Source organism: Lissotriton vulgaris, chromosome 3_1 (assembly GCF_964263255.1).
Source record: "Lissotriton vulgaris chromosome 3_1, aLisVul1.2, whole genome shotgun sequence".
Lineage (NCBI taxonomy): Eukaryota > Metazoa > Chordata > Amphibia > Caudata > Salamandridae > Lissotriton > Lissotriton vulgaris.
The window spans coordinates 828,566,157-828,585,814 of NC_141689.1; the positions used below are offsets into that span (position 1 = coordinate 828,566,157).

The window sequence follows — 19,658 nt, forward strand, 5'->3', positions numbered from 1 at the left end:
GTTAGTATTGATGGCTGTGGTATTGGTGCTTTTGTGGTGTGGTACTCTTTATGGTGCGATTATTGTGCTGTGGTAGTAGTAGTAGTAGTAGTAGTAGTAGTAGCGGTGGTGGTGGTGATGGTGATGGCAGTGCGATATTTGTAGTATGGTAAAAGTATTGGGGGTTTTAGTGATTGTGGTGGGATTGGTGGTAACCTACAGATCTGAAAGAGACACGCTAGTGATAGATTCCTTACCTTAGAATATCCCCAGGCGTCAGTCTGGATCCGGAAATGTTTGCGTAGCAGTACCCTTGCACGTCGGTAGGCGTTGTCTAAGGCTCCGCGTCCGTCGTCTGTGTTGTGGGCGCCGTGATGACGTCGTCGGAGTACTTAGACGCCGCCTCCGCGTGCTGACGTCAGTTCTTCTTTTTTCCGCGCCAGCAGTACTTTAGTCACTTTTTGACTAGTCTTTTCTGATCCCTTTTGATCATTTTTTCTTGAGTCTTGCGACTCCGGACGGTGCCTAGGGATGCCTGGCTTCAAGCCTTGTGAGGATTGCGACCGACTGTCGGTCACTGACCCTCACTGTCGGTGTCTCCACTGTCTCTGCGTCGACCACGACGCCAAGTCCCGCCCCGACTGCCGGGCCCTGACTTCGAAAGCTAGGCGGGAGCGGTCCCGCAAGCGACTAGTAATCCGGCAGTCGGCCCCGCGCCGCGAGAGGTCTCGGTCCCACAGGAGGTCGAGGGACAGGTCGTGGGGTCAGAGCCATCACAGCTGCGAGAGTCTGCATCACTCCTCCGGGTCGAAATCGTCATCCGGTAAGCACAAGAAGTCGATGAGACGTCATCGCTCTTCTGACTCCCCCCGACGCGGCCAGGGGTTCGGGTGACACCGCCCATGCGGCTCCGTCGGAGTCGCGGGCGTCGCGGCCTGCTCCACACCCTCCGATACCTGGCCAGGACGCGACGCCGGGGAAGATCGAGCGCTTCCTCATGGCCATGAGGAACCTCTCTTCCCCGACTGGTTCCGCAGCGCTTTTGGGCCCAGCGGACCCGTCTGGGGCCCCTAGCGGGTCGGGGGCTTCGGCCCGACTCCTTCGGGCCCAGCGCCGCAGGTCCCCACTGGATCTGCTTCGGGATGCGGGTCGTCGCCGGTTGACCTAACGACCTCACCGGCGCCGGTCTCTCAGGTGTCTCCTCCGGCGCCGTCTTCGGGCTGCGCCGTCCCTAATGCCTCCCTCGCTCCGGTTCCGGCGCCGCTTTCGACGCTGCTTGGGGAGTTTAGCTTCTATGAACCGGCCGCTTGGGGAGTTTAGCTTCTATGAACCGGCCTCATCGTTTGACAACCCTGATTATGAGGGGATGGGTGAAGAGGAGTATTGGGAGGGGTCTGAGGACCCTCTGACCCGAGAGTGTCAGTCTCAAGAGGACTGGATAGGTGGACTTGGGGATGCCAGTGGTCTGGACACATCACCAGACACTGGCTCTGTCTCACCGCCTACCGTGGCTAGGAGGAGGGGTCAACCTACAGTGTGGTGTTGATGGGGGCAGCAAAGGCCTTGGGCTTTGAGCTCCCTGTCGCGGCCGTGAGGACTAACCTCCTCACTGAGGTCCTTAAACCGCAGTCAAGCTCGGTCGAGCCTCTGCTGCCGTTTAATGAGGTCTTGAACGACGTTCTTTTGGGCACTTGGTCCAGGCCCTCTACGGGTTCGCCCGTAGATAGGAACGTGGCCAGACACCACCGCCCGGCCCCGTGCGACCCATGTTTCCTGTCCACCCACCCCACCCCTGAGAGCCTGGTCATCCAGGCTTCAAATTCCCAGACCGCATTCCCGTCAGCTCTGCCGGACAGGGAATCCAAGAGGTATGAGCAGTACGGCAAAAAGTTATTCTCCTCCCTTAGTCTTGGACTGCGGTCTTCCAACACCGCATGCCTCTTGGGCCGCTACACCCACTCTGTGGGATACGGTCGCGTAATTGCTGCCAGAGTGTCCGTTGGAGGTACGGGCCAAACTCGGCCAAGCCCTTGTGGAAGGCCGGGATGCAGCAAAATATTCTATCCGGTGTGGGCTGGATACCACCGACTCACTAGGTAGAGCGATGGCAACGACAGTGGCGATTCGTCGCCACGCCTGGCTGAGGTCCGCCAACTTTTCGGCCGATGTCCAGAATACACTGGTGGACATGCCGTTTGATGGCAGTCGCCTTTTTGGCGACAAGGCAGACCATGCGCTTGAGCGCTTTAAGGACTCCAGGGCTACAGCCAAGTACTTGGGCCTCTCGGCCCGCGCCAGCAAACGGGTGCCTTTCGCGGCCAAGAAAGGGGCGCCCCCAAACGTGCTGCCAGCCACGCACCGCAGACTAACATCCAGCGCGGTGGTGGCCGTGGAAATCGCCGTGGAGGCGGTCGAGGACAACGGCGAGGCCAGTCCACACCCTCCCCCGCAGCATCCGCCTCAAAACCCTCCTAGTCCGTGCTTTTCGGCCCATGTGACGCCAGTGGGGGGCAGGGTTCGCCATCACCACTCCCACTGGTGCACTGTCACGTCGGACAGGTGGGTGCTGCAAATCGTCCGAAGGGACTATTTCCTCCCCTTTGAGACGACCCCTCAAGCCATGCCACCGCAACATCACCACATATCTGGGGATCATTTGCGGCTTCTGCAGGAGGAAGTTGCATCCCTCTTGGCCAAGGGGGCCATCGAGTGCGTTCCTGGGCCAGAAGTAGGATGTGGTTGCTACTCCCACTACTTTCTGGTATCCAAGAAAGGCAAAGGGGGCTTACGCCCTATCTTGGACCTTGGATCCTGTCAACGGCTTCCTCCGGAAGGAGAAGTTCAAAAAGCTGACTCTGGCTCAGGTTTTAGCTGCCCTGGACCCAAGAGACTGGATGGTAGCGTTGGACTTGCAGGACTCTTATTTCCACATCCCCATTCTGCCGACTCACCGGCGCTACCTGCGGTTCACGGTAGGCACGAGCACTTTCAGTTTACCGTGCTCCCCTTCGGCCTTACCAGCGCCCCACGGGTGTTCACGAAAGTGATGGCGGTGGTCGCAGCTCATCTGCCCAGGTTAGGGATTTCAGTCTTCCCCTACCTCGACGACTGGTTGTTGAAGGCGGGCTCGCCCCAGACAGTCGTCAGCCACCTCCAGGCGACAGCAGACCTCTTGCACCAGCTGGGGTTCTCCATCATTGTGCCGAAGTCACACCTGTGTCTCTCTCAGAAGCTCCTTTTCATCGGAGCGGTTCTCGACTCGGCGCAGTTTCGGGTTTACCCACCCGAACAGCTGGTTCGGGATATACAGGCTCTGATTCCACTCATTCAGCCTTTAACCCGAGTTTGTCAGGTTGACGCTGCGGCTTCTGGGGCTGATGGCTTCCTGCATCCTTCTGGTGCATCACGCCTGTTGACGGATGCGGGCTCTGCAGTGGGACCTGAAGTTTCAGTGGGCCCAGCATCAGGGCAACCTGTCCGACCATGTCCTGATCTCAGAGGGCACTGCCAGACAACTGCAGTGGTGGCTCACGGACCACGATTGGGTCAGCGGCAGATCCCTCTCCCTTCCCCAACCGGAGCACGTAGTTGTGACGGACATGTGCCTCCAGGGCTGGGGAGGCCACATGGGAGAGGTGGAGATCAGAGGCCTCTGGTCTCCGGTGGAGTCCCGGCTCCATATCAACCTTTTGGAGCTGCGGGCTATTAGTCTAGCACTGAAGGCATTCCTCCCCTCTGTCTGGGGGAGTGTAGTGCAGGTGTTCACGGACAACACTACCGCCATTTGGTACTGCAACAAACAGGGCGGGTGGGGTCGTGGACCCTCTGCCAGGAGGCTCTGCGCCTTTGGCAGTGGCAGGAACATCAGGGTGTGACCCTGGTGGTTCAACACCTGGCAGGTTCTCTGAACGCTAGGGCGGACGAACTCAGCCGCCAGTGCATGATGGATCACGAATGGCATCTGAACTCGGACGTGGTGCAAGGCCCCTTTCAACAGTGGGGAGAGCCTTGGTTAGATCTATTCGCCACCGAAGAGAACGCGCAATGTCATCAGTTCTGCACGTTGGAATTTCCAAGACGGCACTCGCTCGGGGACTCTTTTCGTCACAAGTGGAGTTGCGGTCTGTTGTACGCCTTTCCGCCTGTACCACTTCTGTCCTGAGTGCTGAAGAAGAAGATCAAGTCATCCTTGTGGCTCCGGACTGGGCACGAAGGTACTGGTATCCCGAGCTACTCAGTATGTCAGTCGATCCCCCGGTTCATCTGCCTATTCCGGAGGACCTTCTGTCGCAGCAACAGGGGACGGTCCTACACCCGAGCCGGTCAAGTCTCCACCTCCATGCTTGGAGATTGAGCGGCAACAGTTGAGGCCATTTGACTTGCCTCCTGAAGTCTGTAACATCATTCTGGCAGCCAGGCGTCCCTCCACAAAGTCGGTATACGCCTGCAGGTGGAACAGATTTGTGGCATGGTGCACAGCAAAGATTGTGGATCCTCTTTCTGAGGTTCTTCTCTTCCTTCTTTCTCTTGCCCAGCAGGGCTCTGCTATGGCACTATCAAGGGCTACCTTTCTGCTCTTTCAACCTTTTTAAGGCTGTCTGATCACCCTTCTTTGTTCAAGTACCCTGTTAATCGATTCCTGAAAGGCATCGCACATACGTTTCCACCTGTTCCCTTCGTGATGCCTCAGTGGGACTTGAACCTGGTTCTTACTTTTCTGATGTGCGCTCCCTTTGAGCCACTTCACAACTGTCCTATCCGCCTTCTTACCTTGAAGACTGCCTTCCTGGTTGCCATCACCTCTGCCAGGAGAGTGAGTTCCAGGCTCTATCCTCTAAACCTCCTTTCCTTTCTGTCCATCCGGACAAGGTTGTGTTGCAGACAAGGCCCTCTTTCCTGCCCAAGGTAGTCACAGCCTTCCACATCTGGCAGTCCATCACCTTGCCCACCTTCTTTCCGCCTCGCATCCCTCAAAGGAGGAAGAGCGGCTCCACCGTCTGGACCCAAAACGTGCGCTCTCTTACTATCTGGATCGCACACGCCAGTTCCGGGTGGATGACCAACTCTTTGTTGGTTACGTGGGTGCTAAGAAAGGGAAGGCGGTGCACATGCGGACCATCTCGCGGTGGATCATCTTGTGTATCCAGGCGTGTTACTCCTTGGCTAAGAAGGAACCCCCTGTTGGACTAAGGGATCATTCCACTCTGGCCACGGCGACTACAACTGCCCTGGGCCGAGGAGTCCCCTTGCAGGACATTTGCCAGGCAGCTACGTGGGCCTCGCTGCACACGTTTGCAAGACACTATTGCCTGGACAGCCAAGTCCGGAGGGATGGCTTCTTTATCCGTTCTGTCCTCCAGGACTTTCTGGTGTGATTATTGGTTCGCAGACCCACCACCGGGGTTGGTATTGCTGGGGTATCTATTCTAAGGTAAGGAATCTATCACTAACGTATTTCTTTCAGATGCACAAGTTACTACTTGTGTAACAATATATCTGTAAGAGACATTAGTTAGTGATAGATTCCTTACCGTCCCACCCATCCTCCCTGTTCTGCGAACCGATATCTAGGGTTAAGGTCATCCCCTTTCAGGGCCCTAGTTTCAATGGCACCAGTGTTGGTTTTTAGCATAGCTCTGCGTTTCTGGCGTGGAAAAGCTGTGTCTAAGAACTGACGTCAGCACGCGGAGGCGGCGTCTAAGTACTCCGACGTCATCACGGCGCCCACGACGGACGCGGAGCCGCAGACAAAGCCTACCGATGCGCAAGGGTACTGCTACGCAAAAATTTCCGGATCCAGTCTGACGCCTGGGGATATTCTAAGGTAAGGAATCTATCACTAACTAGTGTAACGATATATCTGTAAGAGACATAAGTAGTAACTTGTGCTGCATGTATTGCAATGCCAGCACTCCATCGTATGTGAATGATGCACCAAACGGCCACTAGCATAAGGTGAAAGATAAATGCTGCTCTGGGTGGCGCTAAACCCCACTCTAGGTATACTTTTAATAATTGGTGGCAAGGGCAGGAGAGCATTAAAGTTTTCTGTGATCAGACTCCAAATGGGGTGAGGTTTCTCCCTCGTGTAGTTCTGGTTGTAGTGTTCCCCCTTACCCTTGAGTAAAGGCGTGTAAGTGAAGCCCCGTTTGATTATCTTCCCGAATATACTCGTTGTAAACCTGCAGTAGACTGTTGTCCCCGTGTGCACGCACTGGTAATGTCTCCGCTTCCATCGGATAAGTGCAAATTATAGTGAAGCATATTAGTTAGAAACGTGTTCTATAGTACAAAACACTGCACCACCTCTTTTCCTAATCTCCTTTGTATTCCACCTTACAAATGCCATGTATACGTTTTAATGATTGTCAATAGCAGCAGTCTCTTACCATAGTCTCATTGTCTCGTTATGCTCTATAATTACGGTGAAATGTGCTAATTAATTACTCTTTGATTCTATTTGCATTCGTTGCCAGTGCAGATTAATTGTTCAGAGGGCTGTTTAAATTGCTCCCCCAGCGCCTGTATTAAAGTGCCTGTAAATTAAACTCTAAATGTCTCAAAATAGAACTCATTTTGTCAGTTCTGTAAACGCCATGATATAGAAAATATCATGCTATCAAAATACACATTTTCTGCAGCACGTTAACTTACAAAAGCTGTGCCGTAAAGTTAAACTGCATGGAACAGAGTTAACTGCACATTTGTGTATGTTACCTTGAAAACAGTTAAGCTTGTAACTCTGAACTTCTTGTAATGCTCTCCCCTCGGTTTCATGCTGAAGAATTTGTTCTCGCTTATCCTTTTCTGTATTCCCCTCCCCATTTCATCCGCTTCCCTCCTCACGCTTCTTTTCCCTGTCTTCCTTAGTCTGCCTTTCAACACACATTTTAATCGCTTTCCCTTTTGTGTTGAAGATGTTTGTTAATGTCAGTGTGGTCTCCCATGTTGGACCTGTCGTGGCTTGCAGTAGATGGGGAAGTGGTCCGCCCTGTTTTCTAGTTCTTCAATTTAGGGACACGCTCGCTTTTCTACCACTCTGAGGCATTGTTTTAGAATAGGCGAGGTGTGCTCACACCCTTTACTACTTACGTGGTTCTAGGGAATTGATTTGTATGGAAATGTGAAATTATGGTTTAAAGAAAACTGACTTAATTTTTTGTTTCTTTTTTGAAGGGATGTGTGGCTGTCTTTAAACCTGGAACTCTATTCCGCAAAAGCTGGGGTAAGTCTTGGCATCAACATTCTTCTTTAATCTAGTACAGAGTCATTCTCTCCTTAGGTAAGATTAAATCATAATGCTGTGCCATATTTTGTTAAATGTCATTTTTATTTAGCTTTTTAACTCAAAGTCGGCCTTCATATAATGACCCACAGATCCACCAGTTTCTTAAACCTAAACAATACATGGCATTCACTGCGTGCTGCTATTGGGTAACTTTCGCAGGTTGAGGAGAAAAGAAATGGGGAAAAAACCCCACAGTTCTCATACATAATCATAAACCAATATAGCCTCCATCGTATCCGCACCACTTGCCAAGGTGAAGGCTATGAACCCTGTAGGTAAAGTCCAAGCGGTTCCCAGATGTCTGCGCGGCGGGATGGCTGCAGGGGTGTGCGACTATCTATATCGGAAGGGGTGAATCATATGGTCAAGCCCTACAGCCTGTGAGCGAATCTAGGGAAGTGATGTGGGTGGGAGGTGAGTATTCCTCATCCAATCAATAGTAATTTTGTATTTCCCCAACAATTGGAGATATGTTTGCCTAGCAGGGCAATCACTGTTGAGAGTTTGCTCAAAAAGTATCATCTTGTTAATTTGTTAGGTTTATGCCATTATGTTCGAGTTGGGGGCATCCCCACGCCATGTGCAAAAAGTCTACGGCCAGGTTCTGCACCTCCAACAGCTAGACTCTCTATTCACTTTGGTGAATAATGCACCCTATGGATGAACTTAAGATGGAGGAAGCTTACTTTGCCATGTGGTGAAACTTTCTTGATCTGCTCAAAGCTGAAAGTCCAGTTTGTGTCTGGGATGACCTGTCCTAACTCTGTGTTCTAGCCCTGTTTGGACTTCGAGTTCATAGATACGGTCGTGGTAATGGAGCCTGTTGTGATAAATATGCGCTGTCCAGGATTTGGTAAAATCTACAGAAAGGGCCTTTCGGAGAAGTATGGAGGTTCAGCCATCAGGGATGGGTGGACTGCTTTGAGGGAACTACGGAGTCCGTTATACAATGTTACATGCACAATACTAGGCTGATCAGGCTCCAGGCACCCCCCAAACGAGAAGAAACTGGAGTTCACAAACAATAGTAAGGAGAGCCCTTGCCTGTAGTTGTCGAATCGTCCCTGGTTCGGAGGTCCATGCTAATTATGGGTTGTTTGTTAGTGAAATGTGTGGAGAAACAGCGTCATTCTGAAAGCTATGTTCACCAATTGTTTGTAGATGGACCCTAATGCAAAGAAGGAAAATGGGACCCTGATAAATGTTTTGGTGAAAGAATACTGCAATAATCCGTGTTCAGCGAGCCCTTCTGGCCTCTAATGCTACTGCACCGTATCACCATTGATGATACACCCCAATATCAATGCTATGTTAAAAAGCTAATGCGTATCTCTGGATAGCCCAAGCTCTGTCTTCATTCCAGAGTTGGTTGCAGCGTCAAGTGGGAGATGATTATAGGAAAGCCTGTAAAAATGTATGTGCGGCGAAGAATTGACGACATCGTGACCTTTAAATTAGCAATGTCTGTACACACCTCATCTATGTAAATTAATCTAAACATACACCGTAGACCGCTGTGGCCAAAAATGAAGAACAAAGAGGACAGCACACTTGTAAGTTCAGTTTCTGGATTTAGTCCTCACTGCTCACTCACCTAGTTCCCAGCTGCAGAGTGTACCACTGCAAGAATTTTTGCAAAGCAATCCCGGTTCACAGCAGGGAAGAGCACTCTCGTTTGTTTGTTTGATAAAAAATGTGGCAATCCAATCTCCGTATTCTTTCTTTCTTTTTATTTAGGACTGTAGCAAACCGTGGGCTGCTGCGTCACGCCCACCTTTGTTTGGCAGCCATCATAGCTATTCTCTGAGGCTGAGTCACTGTCCGGTGCGCAGTCACTCTCCTTATACCATTTCCCGGTCTTAGCCTGCTCTCTTGACAGTGGGAGCAGTAGCTTTATCAAGTTTTAACTGTTGGTTATAGTACACAGCAAGCAATCCTATCGCTTTATAGGGGAAAAAATGATTGCAGTAGGAGGATCGTACCACAAGGTGCTGATCTGACCAGGCTGGAGGAGTCCTGATTTGGTTGCAGGACTGGCTCCGATTTGTTTGCCAAACTAATAATCTATGAAAAATACAGAGGCAGTGAAATTACAAATATAGAGAGAAAAGAAAAAACCATGACATCGTAAATCCGCGCAGCATATCTATGCAGTACAGGGACTTCTCAAATGTAAAGAAAGGGGACAGTGGGGAGAAAATACCAATGAGTGGCAGGACATTCAGGGAAAATACAAGGAAAGTACATTATCCCAGGAAATTATAAAAATACATAGTAGAAAGGCATGCTATTCACACGTTGTTGAGGATGATAAATAGTCTGAGCGGTTGTCATATATCCTTTGGTCGTGACCTGAGGGGTTGGAGAACGGCATACACTCCACTCGTAGAGTGACAAAGTTAAGTTGCATATCCATTCCACCTCAGTAGGGCAAGAAACAGTGCCCCAGTGCAAAGCGACTTGCATCTTGGCCAACAACCATGCGACAGCAGTAAAACTGCAAACATTTGTCGTATGGGCTTAATGTACCCCCATAAGGACAGTAATGGGGTTGGAGTAAGTGTCTGCCCATCATACTTGATAATGTGTAAAAAAAACTGTCTCCGAGGCTTGAAATATAGGACTGCAGTTCCAAGCCAAGTGGGCACATTCCGCATATTCTGCCGAAAATAAAGGGTAGTGATTTAATCTGATTGTGTGAAGTTTAGCCTGAAACTTTGGAAGTGGCATAGGCCCAATGCCGGTATTTAAATTGCAATAATTTATGGCAATGATTATTGGAGATCAACCCAGTTTGTTCACAAAAGTAGAACAACGTCTTGTCGGGTCGAGGAAACCCCAAACCTCCCCCCGTGCAGCCCTCGCCTATATGGTTCAGCCCAGGGGCGGATTGGCAAGGCAGGCATTCGGGAATGGGCCGAAGGGCCGGTGCCTCAGTGCCCTCTGTGGGCCGTTTTTTTTCTCCCCTGTCCAAGTCCACAGAGAGTGGACTAGGAAAGGGGAGAGAAAAAAAAACGGCCCACAGAGTGCACGGAGACAGAGACTGACAAAATGAAAGCAGCCTCGCTGTGCGGCCAGACAGCGATTGTCAGCTGTGGACTCTCCTTCACCCCTACCCTGCCAAGCAATCAAGCTGAGGCTGGGCTGGGGAGGGGTGATTGTTTGCAATAATCGGCCTCCGTGGGGGCCAGGTGTTTCTCAGGCCTTTGAGCCATTTGCACCTCGGCCCCCTGGCGCCCATGCAGCCCAGAAACGGTGTTAGTCTTAACACCTCGCCCACAGCCCTTCACATTCAGGGCATAGTGGGCGAGGAAGAATGGGTCTTGCTGTGGGGGCCTGGTGATGTTTGGAATTTTTTTGTTTTATTTATTTATTTATGCGATTTTATATAGAGCGGACTTTACCCGAAGGTGTCAGAGCGCTTCACACTAGGAACAGCAATAATACATGAGGAGAAAATTATAAGTGGACAAATTACAAAAGCAAACGTTAAGTTACATGAATCAAAAGTGACAATAGTGAGCAACCAAAATACAAGAGGAACAAACGATACATTACAGGACGAAAAAGATATGTGTGCAGGTTACAAAAGCGTACAAAGTACAAGTAGAGGTATAATACTGCAATAAATGACAGACACTCCAGCACAAGAACAAACGTTACGTAGGCAATGGTGGCACTTGTGCAAGTATCTAAAGCAAACAAAAGTGAGAGGTAGCAAACAGTGTGTTACAAGAGAAAAGTGACTTGTGCAAGTTACAAAAGGGTACCATACACAGGTACAAGGGTAATACTACAGTAAAGGGTAAATACTCAAACTGCCAGAACACACTGGGAAGGCACTTCCCATGCACCAGCTTCACCTCAGCCTCCCCCCTGGCTACCTGGCTACCTTGGATGACCCAGAAAGCTGTGTTTTCTCCCCTGCCAGGACATTTTCCCAAGGCCTGGAGGGTTGATTAATTTACTAATTGCAGGGGCCTTACCTCTGTTCATGTGCTCCTGAGCTGAAGGTCTGGGGAGGGCTGAGTAGGTTAGTAATAGCAGGGGTTCTGCTGCTTTTCAGGTGCTCCTGTGCTGGAGGGCTGGAATAATTTTGTGACAAAAAGGGGCCTTGCTATTTTTTTTAGTTGCTCAGCATGTAGGCCATTGTCACCTTGGCCCTGTGTCGTGTGCAAGAACAGTATCCTCCCACTTTCATTCCTTGTCTGTGCAATTGGTGTTTCATGAAAGGGCACGCCCCTTGAATGTGGGCCACGCCCCTTAAATATGGGCCACGCCCCTTGAATGTGGGCCACTTTTTTCGTCAGCGCCCGGGCCGAATTGTGATCCCAATCCGACCCTGGTTCAGCCGCATAGAAGCGTTATATAGGCGGTACACTAGATGGGCAGTATAAGGGGGCTGCGATCATCGTGAGTGTGGGTGGGTCACTGGGCTCCTACGTGTACGACAGAAGGGTACTACGTAGAGTGTAAAGGCGCCGGTGTAAAACAAATCTATCTTTGTAGTGCGCATCATAGCCATCAGTAAGCAAGGATATAGACCTCAAGGTAGTTACTGAATACATCTCCCACAATATGCTGAGGTGCGTGTTTAAGGTTTCTTTCCTTCTTTCTTTCCTTCTTTCTTTCCTTCTTTCTCTTTCTTTCCTTCTTTCTCTTTCTTTCCTTCTTTCTCTCTTTCTTTCCTTCTTTCTCTCTTTCTTTCCTTCTTTCTTTCTCTCTTTCTTTCCTTCTTTCTTTCCTTCTTTCCTTCTTTCCTTCCTTCTTTCTCTTTCCTTCCTTCTTTCTCTCTTTCTTTCCTTCTTTCTCTCTTTCTTTCTCCTTCTTTCTCTCTTTCTTTCTCCTTCTTTCTTTCTCTTTCTTTCCTTCTTTCTTTCCTTCTTTCTTTCTTTCTCTCTTTCTTTCTCCTTCTTTCTTTCTCTCTTTCTCTCTTTCTTTCCTTTCTTTCGTTCTTTCTCCTTCTTTCTTTCTCTCTTTCTTTCCTTCTTTCCTTCTTTCCTTCTTTCTCTCTCTTTCTCTCTTTCTCTCTTTCTTTCTCTCTTTCTTTCTCTCTTTCTTCCTCTTTCTTTCTTCTCATTGTTGGAGCATTTCGTGAAACACACTTTCTTGCCCTGAAGTGCTTATAAAAATTGGATTGAAGCGTATTGGCTGTTTGTTATTGTGCTGAATTAAAATAAAGGAAGAAAGAATTCGGAGAGTGGATTGCCACCTTTTTTTGTCAATTGAACATGCATGTTGTGCATATGTAGATGTGATCATTTGGCTACTAGCCTACACATTACGGTTTCTGGTTTTACATCACAGCAGTACCTTTTTTCTATGTAACTTTTCATCTCTGCAAATGACCTTAAATTTAAGGTGTGGTAATTGATAAATTAAGCGCAGTTAAATGTATCTTGGACATTGCATCAGTGACCGGATCGGCCGTGGGGTGTCCGTTTTACCTGAATTACGGCCATATTTTTTAATTGCTGCTACCTATATAGAACTTTCCTTTTATTGTTTTTATTTACTGCCACTAAATATGGACTTTGTCATCATTTGTGTTCCTTTCTCTCAGGAGTCTTGACTTGTTGACAGAAGTGTCCTTAAGGGTATTAAACATGCTTTCAAAAATAAAAGCTTTGTCGGTGAAAGGTTATTTCTTTTTAGCCCAGTTGATGTGGAAGTCATGGTTTGATTATGCTCGTTTGTGAGAGCTGAACTCCTTTCTTTTAATGTTGTTATGGGATATTCCCTTTGACTTGCACTGAAAAGAATAAACACATTGGACTTCCACTGATGTGTGGGAAATGAAGGCAGTAGAAATAGAGAAACTAACATCTACTGACTCGCAGAAGGTAGATACTGACAAAGAGAAGCATTAACGTATATGTAAGGGTTAACGTATCACCTTGTTACCACAAGGTTTTGTGGTTATACTCTTGTGAATTTCGGAAGCTTGTGCAGTGCTGATGTTCCACACTTCTGCTTTGCATAAGGTTTCTTCAGACCCCTGCTGCCTTTTGAGTGCTTAGTTTTTGCTCAAGTAGATATTCTTAGCTCTTTACTATAGTAACTGTATTAGCTTAATTTGTCTGATGTGCCTCAAATATGGGTTGCAGTGTTGCCAGTGAGGACACGTGAAACCTGGTGTGCCTTCCATTTGTGACGAGTTTAGAAGAGTGAACTTTGTCAAAGTGTATTAACTTACAAATATGACTGTCAGTTAAAGATGGAGCAACAAAAATAGACTACAGTTTTTCCAACACGGAGAAGCCACATTTAGCAGGAGCGGTCACCTAATTTTCAAATAGATTCTGTACCCAAATAGCACACCAGATGAGGGAAACTTTACATCCGATTGCTCATGTAAAGCACTGTGAGCACATTAGTGTGCCTGCTTGCACGCACGGGTGTCATTGATACTCTTGGTTGAGGGCATTAAAATCGAAGTTAAAATGTTTCAAATACAGTTTTAAGAACAAAGCCAACCTTTCCGATCCACATTGCAGCTTATTTCTGAAGAAATGAGCACCAGTTATGTTATTCTAAGTGTAAAATAAAAAGCAAGAATTACTGTTAAAGTTGTAGTAAAATAGTTACATAAAAGGATTGCATTTATATTGAATATTTACATTAATTTAATCAGAAATTAAAATGCTTGCAGTTCAGTTATAGTTCTGCAATAGATTTAAGGTGGTGATGGCTTTAAAATTCCTTCAGAATAAATTATGGAATTTGTGGTCTCTCTAAGACTGGTTGAACAGGTATGCAGGCTGATATGGATTTTTAACAGTCTCAGGGTAACCCCACTATGTTAAACTCTCAGAAGCATGTGCTTACCCGAGAGCCGTTATTGACTCTTATGCCATGTGCACAGCAGTCCTTAACTGCTGCAGGCACTGGGTGCAGCTGGCCTCGTGGCTCTCCCTGATATAGTGGTGCCAGGTCTAGACTCTGTATGCATTCCTGGCAACAGTATTGGTGCCTCCTAGCATTATAGTGGCCCTACCTCGTTGTAATGAGCATTATAGGGAACCTTCTGTCAAAATAGTGGCTCCTGTGACACTCATTGTGGGTGTTCCTAACATAACCGCAGCTGTCCATTGCATAGTGGTGGATCTCAACGATTTCACTCTGTGTGGAATGTTTTAGTGTTATGAAATGTTTTGCCTTGGCACATTTGGTGTTGAAATCATCCTGTAAAATGTTAGATATTCATATCTGATTTATGCCACAGTGCAATTATAGGGACTGTTGTACCTAGGCTTGTCGGTTTGCATGCAGGATGGTGCCTTGGTCTCTTGGCTCCTTTTGTCTCCTTGGAAGTTGTACCACCTGGCTTCCCTTGCTCATTACTGCTTTCCAACTCAATTCATTCCCATATCTGACCTACTCAGGCCAATGTCACGTGACTAGGCCTTTTTTTTTTTTAAAACCTCCTATTTAATTAAATCTGGACATCTGTCTTAATTGATCTCTTCTATACCCCCTTGCCCACCCAGACCTGGAGTACAAGTGAAGGGCTTGGAGGTGAAGGGTGACTTCCTATGGCTACATTCCTGATTTGTATTGTTAGGGCCACCAAGGGCTATAGACACAACTCTTGACCCTTCACCTCTACCTTATTATCCTCATGACTCCACCTGCTTTACGTCTAACTTCCACTTGCTTCAATAGTACTGTCATGTTTGTGTCTTCGTATGGTCTATGCCTCATTGATTAATTCTTAAACCCTCTTACTGTGGTGCCCCTTGTAATCTTTGGGGTGTGCCATCTATGCTTTTGGGTTTGGCCCCATGAAACAAATACTATATGTTAGAAATGGGATCTCTGGTTGGCTAAGGCTTGCGCCAAAGCCAAGCAGAGACCACCACTCTAGTCAGGGCAAGGGAGTTACACGCCAAGATAACCCCTGCTCACGCCTTGGTAGCTTGGCACGAGCAGTTGGGCTTATCCCGGAGCAATGTGTAAAGCATTTGCGCAACACACACACACACACACAGCAGCAACACACTAGGCACACAGCAGCAACACACTAGACACACCACAAAAACTCCACACAAGGTTATATATAAAAATAGCCTTTGTATTACCATAAACACATTAGATCATAATCACACATACACTGTGCCAACTGGCACTGGGCAGTATTTACAAGGGATTATATACACATGACAGGGCCAGATGAACCACCGTCAGAATCCGCATTTAGTAGAAATAGTGGATGTATAACATAGAATAACTGAAGCACAAAATAATAATTGTAGAACACAACCAGTAACCACTGGTAAAAGGTAGGAACACACTACGCAATACTAATTACCTTAGGCATAGAGCACGTAGTGTAACATAAACTTACTAGCATAAACCATACTAGACAAGCCAACCTCCTAGTCATAAAACACATTTAGAGGTCTAACACAGCGTGCAATCATACATTACGCCAAAGGCATAAAACATATTAGACCTGAAACACAGGATGCAATCACTTTCCGCCAGAATCACTTTAGGAACTGACCCCAGTCCAACTAGCCTTCCCCAGGGCTCCAATGCCCTATGTCCAACAGTCAGGGCGCTCTGCTAGGCAGCAAAAGCAAAGGTGCGCAAGAGTCTGGCCTAAACGTTGCAGCTGCCCACTACTTGCTGGGCAGCTGGGAATGGATGGGGCAAAGGAGTGCATCTTACTCCTAACTTCCACTATACCTTCAATGAACTGTGCGCCTAAACGGTGCAGCTGCCCACTACTTGCTGGGCAGCTGTGCAAGCAGAAATGTGGGCACTCACTGTAAGAATGGTACTTGGCTTGGGGACCCCGCTCTGTGTATCACTGGGGCTTATCTGCAATAATACTGCCCCCAAAACGTTGCAGTTGCCCACTGTCAAGCGGGGCAACTGGGAAACATAGGGCCACTATTGGAGCGAACACCGGACTCTCTGAGTTTTGTAAGAAGATTGGCCCCCAACCAAGTACAGCTGAGCCCCCCGCTGAATTGGTGGCCAAGAATGCGGTAATGGCGGTGTTGAGCGTGCAATTTCCCTTTCGCACCTCAACTCTGCTAAGATGGCGGGAGTTACAAAGAAATGCCCCACTCCTAGCTGGCCCGATACCACACTTCCGAAATGGTGCGCGGGCGAGCAGGCCGACACCACGCTCAACCCCGCAGGACACGGCCCGCCCGCAGTGCTCCCCTCCGGAAGTCTGTTACCTGGGGTCACGAGGCTGGTGCTGTAGTCCTGTGCTGGCGGCCGTAGGGGAAGCTCTCTCTCCCCTCGACTCTCTCCCGGCCTTGAAGCTTTTCTCCGCCTCCTCAGCTGGTCCATCCGGGCTCTCCCTCACTCTCAGGAGCCCCAATGTGAGAAGCAGGCTTTTTCCTTGCTCTACTGCCTCAGGGTGTCCCAGCGCTGGTTGGGCTCCCTGACCAGCGCGTTTCTCCCGGGCCGCTCTCAGGCCCCGCCCGCAACCAAGGCTGCAGAGTTCCACTTCCGGGTCGCCACGGGCCGCGCTGCGGCCCTAAGAATGTCAAGGGCTTCTTCTGGCCGCAGTACGGGGTAGGCTCCTGAGCACCTGCTAGGGAGATTAAAAGCGCTAAGTTCCTGGCGGGGTAGGCACCTGCTAGGGGTATATTAAAACCAGGGCAAATATGCGGGGTGGGCACCCGCCTCCAAGGTACCGATGCGGGGTAAGCTCCCGCTCGTGTTTCACAGTGCACAAATGCAGGGTGGGAACCTGCTGGATAAACGGCACTTGTGGGGGAATCCCTACGTCGGGATTCCCTTGGTAGAGGAGGTAGCTCAGCGCTGCGGAGCCCACGCGCTCCTGGGGCAAGAAAAGCGCTCTGCACCCAAAAATAAAGCGCCTTCAAGGCGCTATGATTGAAAAGTCCGCCCAAGTCCAGGGAAAATCTTTCAGAGTGCTGGGGGGGCAGAGGCTGGGCCCAGGGGACAGCTCACAGGGCCCTCCAGCAGGGAGTCAGTCCCTAGTGGTGGTTCCACCTGTCGCCCAGCAGCAGCAGCAGGCCCCCCTCAATCAGGATCAAGGGAACATTTTCCTGGGGTCACAGCCCCTTCTTATACTTCAATTTCCTTTGTCTTAAAGGTACAGGGCAAGGGGGAAATCAGATGCAACTGGTTCTGGAGCACTTTGTTTTGCTCAGCGCTTCTCCCTATTCACAGGACAGGCTAGGGACATCAGTCGCACCACAGGAAATGGAGCCAGCTTTGTGTAGGGAAGGCACAGCCATATTCAGGTCCCAGGTGCAACTCCTCCCTCCCATCTACATGCAGATCTTCCTATTCACCACCGGGCAGATTCATCCTGGCTCCTGGAGCCTGGAACCAACCACCCCAGCCAGCACCTGTCACTCACAAGCCAGACCGGCAATTCACATCTTACTGCACACAGAAATGCCAACTTCTAAAAGTGGCACTTCTCCACTAAACACATTCAATCTGCGCAGCATTTATTCTCACGAGCTCGCACATACCAAACTCGCCCCTGCACTCCTCTCACACCAGGAATTTTCATGGGCACACATCTTCCCCATGCATTCCTATGGGAGGGAAGGCCAAGCCAATCTCACCACACGCACTCAGATTGCGCACACACTTTACACAGGGACACAGTGTTAAAGTGCGCTGAAGACCAAAACAACTATCAGGTTACATTTAAAAGCAAAAGGTTTAGGGGTGAACCTGCCAAAGGGGCTAAGTCCAACACTATATTTATGGTTTTTGGGTTGCTGCAGCTGTACTACTGAGTGGACCGCCTAGACCTACTACTGTGATGTCTCTGGTTATCCCTGAGGTGCCATGCCTATGATCCTGGATTGAAGCAGCCCTAATCCTCATATCAACATAACCAATTGCCAGAAGCTGTAACTTGATAAGATCACTATGGTAAGTGTATCCATATGAAACACTCGCACACTTTTCTGCTAAGCAGTATGCTTTATAGCGGCTACAGATTTATTACAGCAGGTTGAAAGCACACGTCCGAGACACCTGCCAACACCAAAAACAATTCCCATGTAAGACCACTCTATAAAACCCCATGCATAACTATTAAAAGGCCTACAGTGCTTTGCAGATAGTCAAGTAGGTAGTTCAATTGCTACACAAATGCCAGTACAATACAAAGTTTGCTTTGTACAACTCTATCCCATTTACAAATAGTCAATAATTGATATCTTCGTGGTATGCCAGTCGTTTGCCCTAGTCTAATCAATTCTAGGTATAACATGTAAGCCGTTTAGTAGATCAGCAAAATGAAGGCTCATCTTAGACTCATCACCCCAGCTGTGCCTGCTCAACTCAAAATAAGATTTTTATTTTAAATATTTTCAGAACTACACAAAATAGTAACAATGGCTAAAATTAATACATTAAAAATAAAAGAAATGAATTACCTATGATTACCTGTTCATTCAGCCATTCATTCTTTGGCAAAGATAACAGTAACAGATTCAGCATTTGTAGTCGGGTGTTAGAATAATAATGAATCTTGAAACTATTAATGCAATAAAGTCTTGATTTGACTTATTCTTCGTTAAAGGAAGAAAAATGAAGGAATTTGATTACAAACCTTTACATTAAAGTACCAGTCACACTGGGGTCCAAGGCAAGTTCTTTGGGAGATGGGCTTTTGCAGCAGGGTAGTCCAATGCACATTAAACTGTTTGTCTGATTTTAAAGCAAGGTAAGTTTAGCTCATCCCTTTCAGTGTTCACATGATTTAAATCTAACCTACTCCTGTTCAGATCTCGTATGACCAACCCACATTTTCTCTGGTGCTGCCTATTACAGATGAACATCTTGGATAGTTACGCGTGTATCTTGTACGTTATTTGACCAAATACATGCCAGGACTAATACTTGGGATAAAAATGGTTTCTCTAATATTTTGCCGGTCAAGGAGTATTCCTTGCAGAACTAGGAAGCCATCAACTCTGTGGACGGATAAGTAATCAAACCGTCATGCTAGAAGGCGTCCTCTACACAAATAAGCGATATGATCTAGAGAAGTAGATTTTAATCCTGACCATTGAAGGACTTGTTGGCCCTAATCATCCTGATGTGAAATGACCCATCTGTTTCCTCCTCCTTCGTGAGACTGCTACCCTTGCCAACAAGCCTGTAAACCTCAATTTAAGGTGGATCGGCTCATGGTGTGAGAGTCTGTTCCTTGTAATGTATTATATACTGCCCTGCAGTTCCTGGGCTAACGTAAACACTAGATTGATGTATTATATTTAATTTATAGAAGTACTTTTATACAAGGTGGTGTTTATAAAAATACATAAGACCAAAGAAACGGTAATGAAGCCGTGGTGTTGCTGTGATAACCTGCAGATAATGGCTCTTTTAGCAGAGCCATAGAAGCAATAACGTTGGGGCAGATATTATA

The 19,658-nt window shown here is 48.2% G+C and overlaps 1 protein-coding gene across 6 annotated transcripts in view; it reads left to right on the forward strand.

Moving 5' to 3' along the window:
• The window catches only part of SEMA4D (semaphorin 4D), a 1,027,601-nt gene that overhangs the window by 236,127 nt on the left and 771,816 nt on the right, over positions 1 to 19,658 (forward strand). For all 6 annotated transcript variants that reach the window (XM_086961137.1, XM_086961138.1, XM_086961132.1 and 3 more), the window contains exon 2: positions 7,156 to 7,204. The gene's annotated coding sequence lies outside the window, so the exon portion shown is untranslated. The remainder of the gene's footprint in view (positions 1 to 7,155; positions 7,205 to 19,658) is intronic.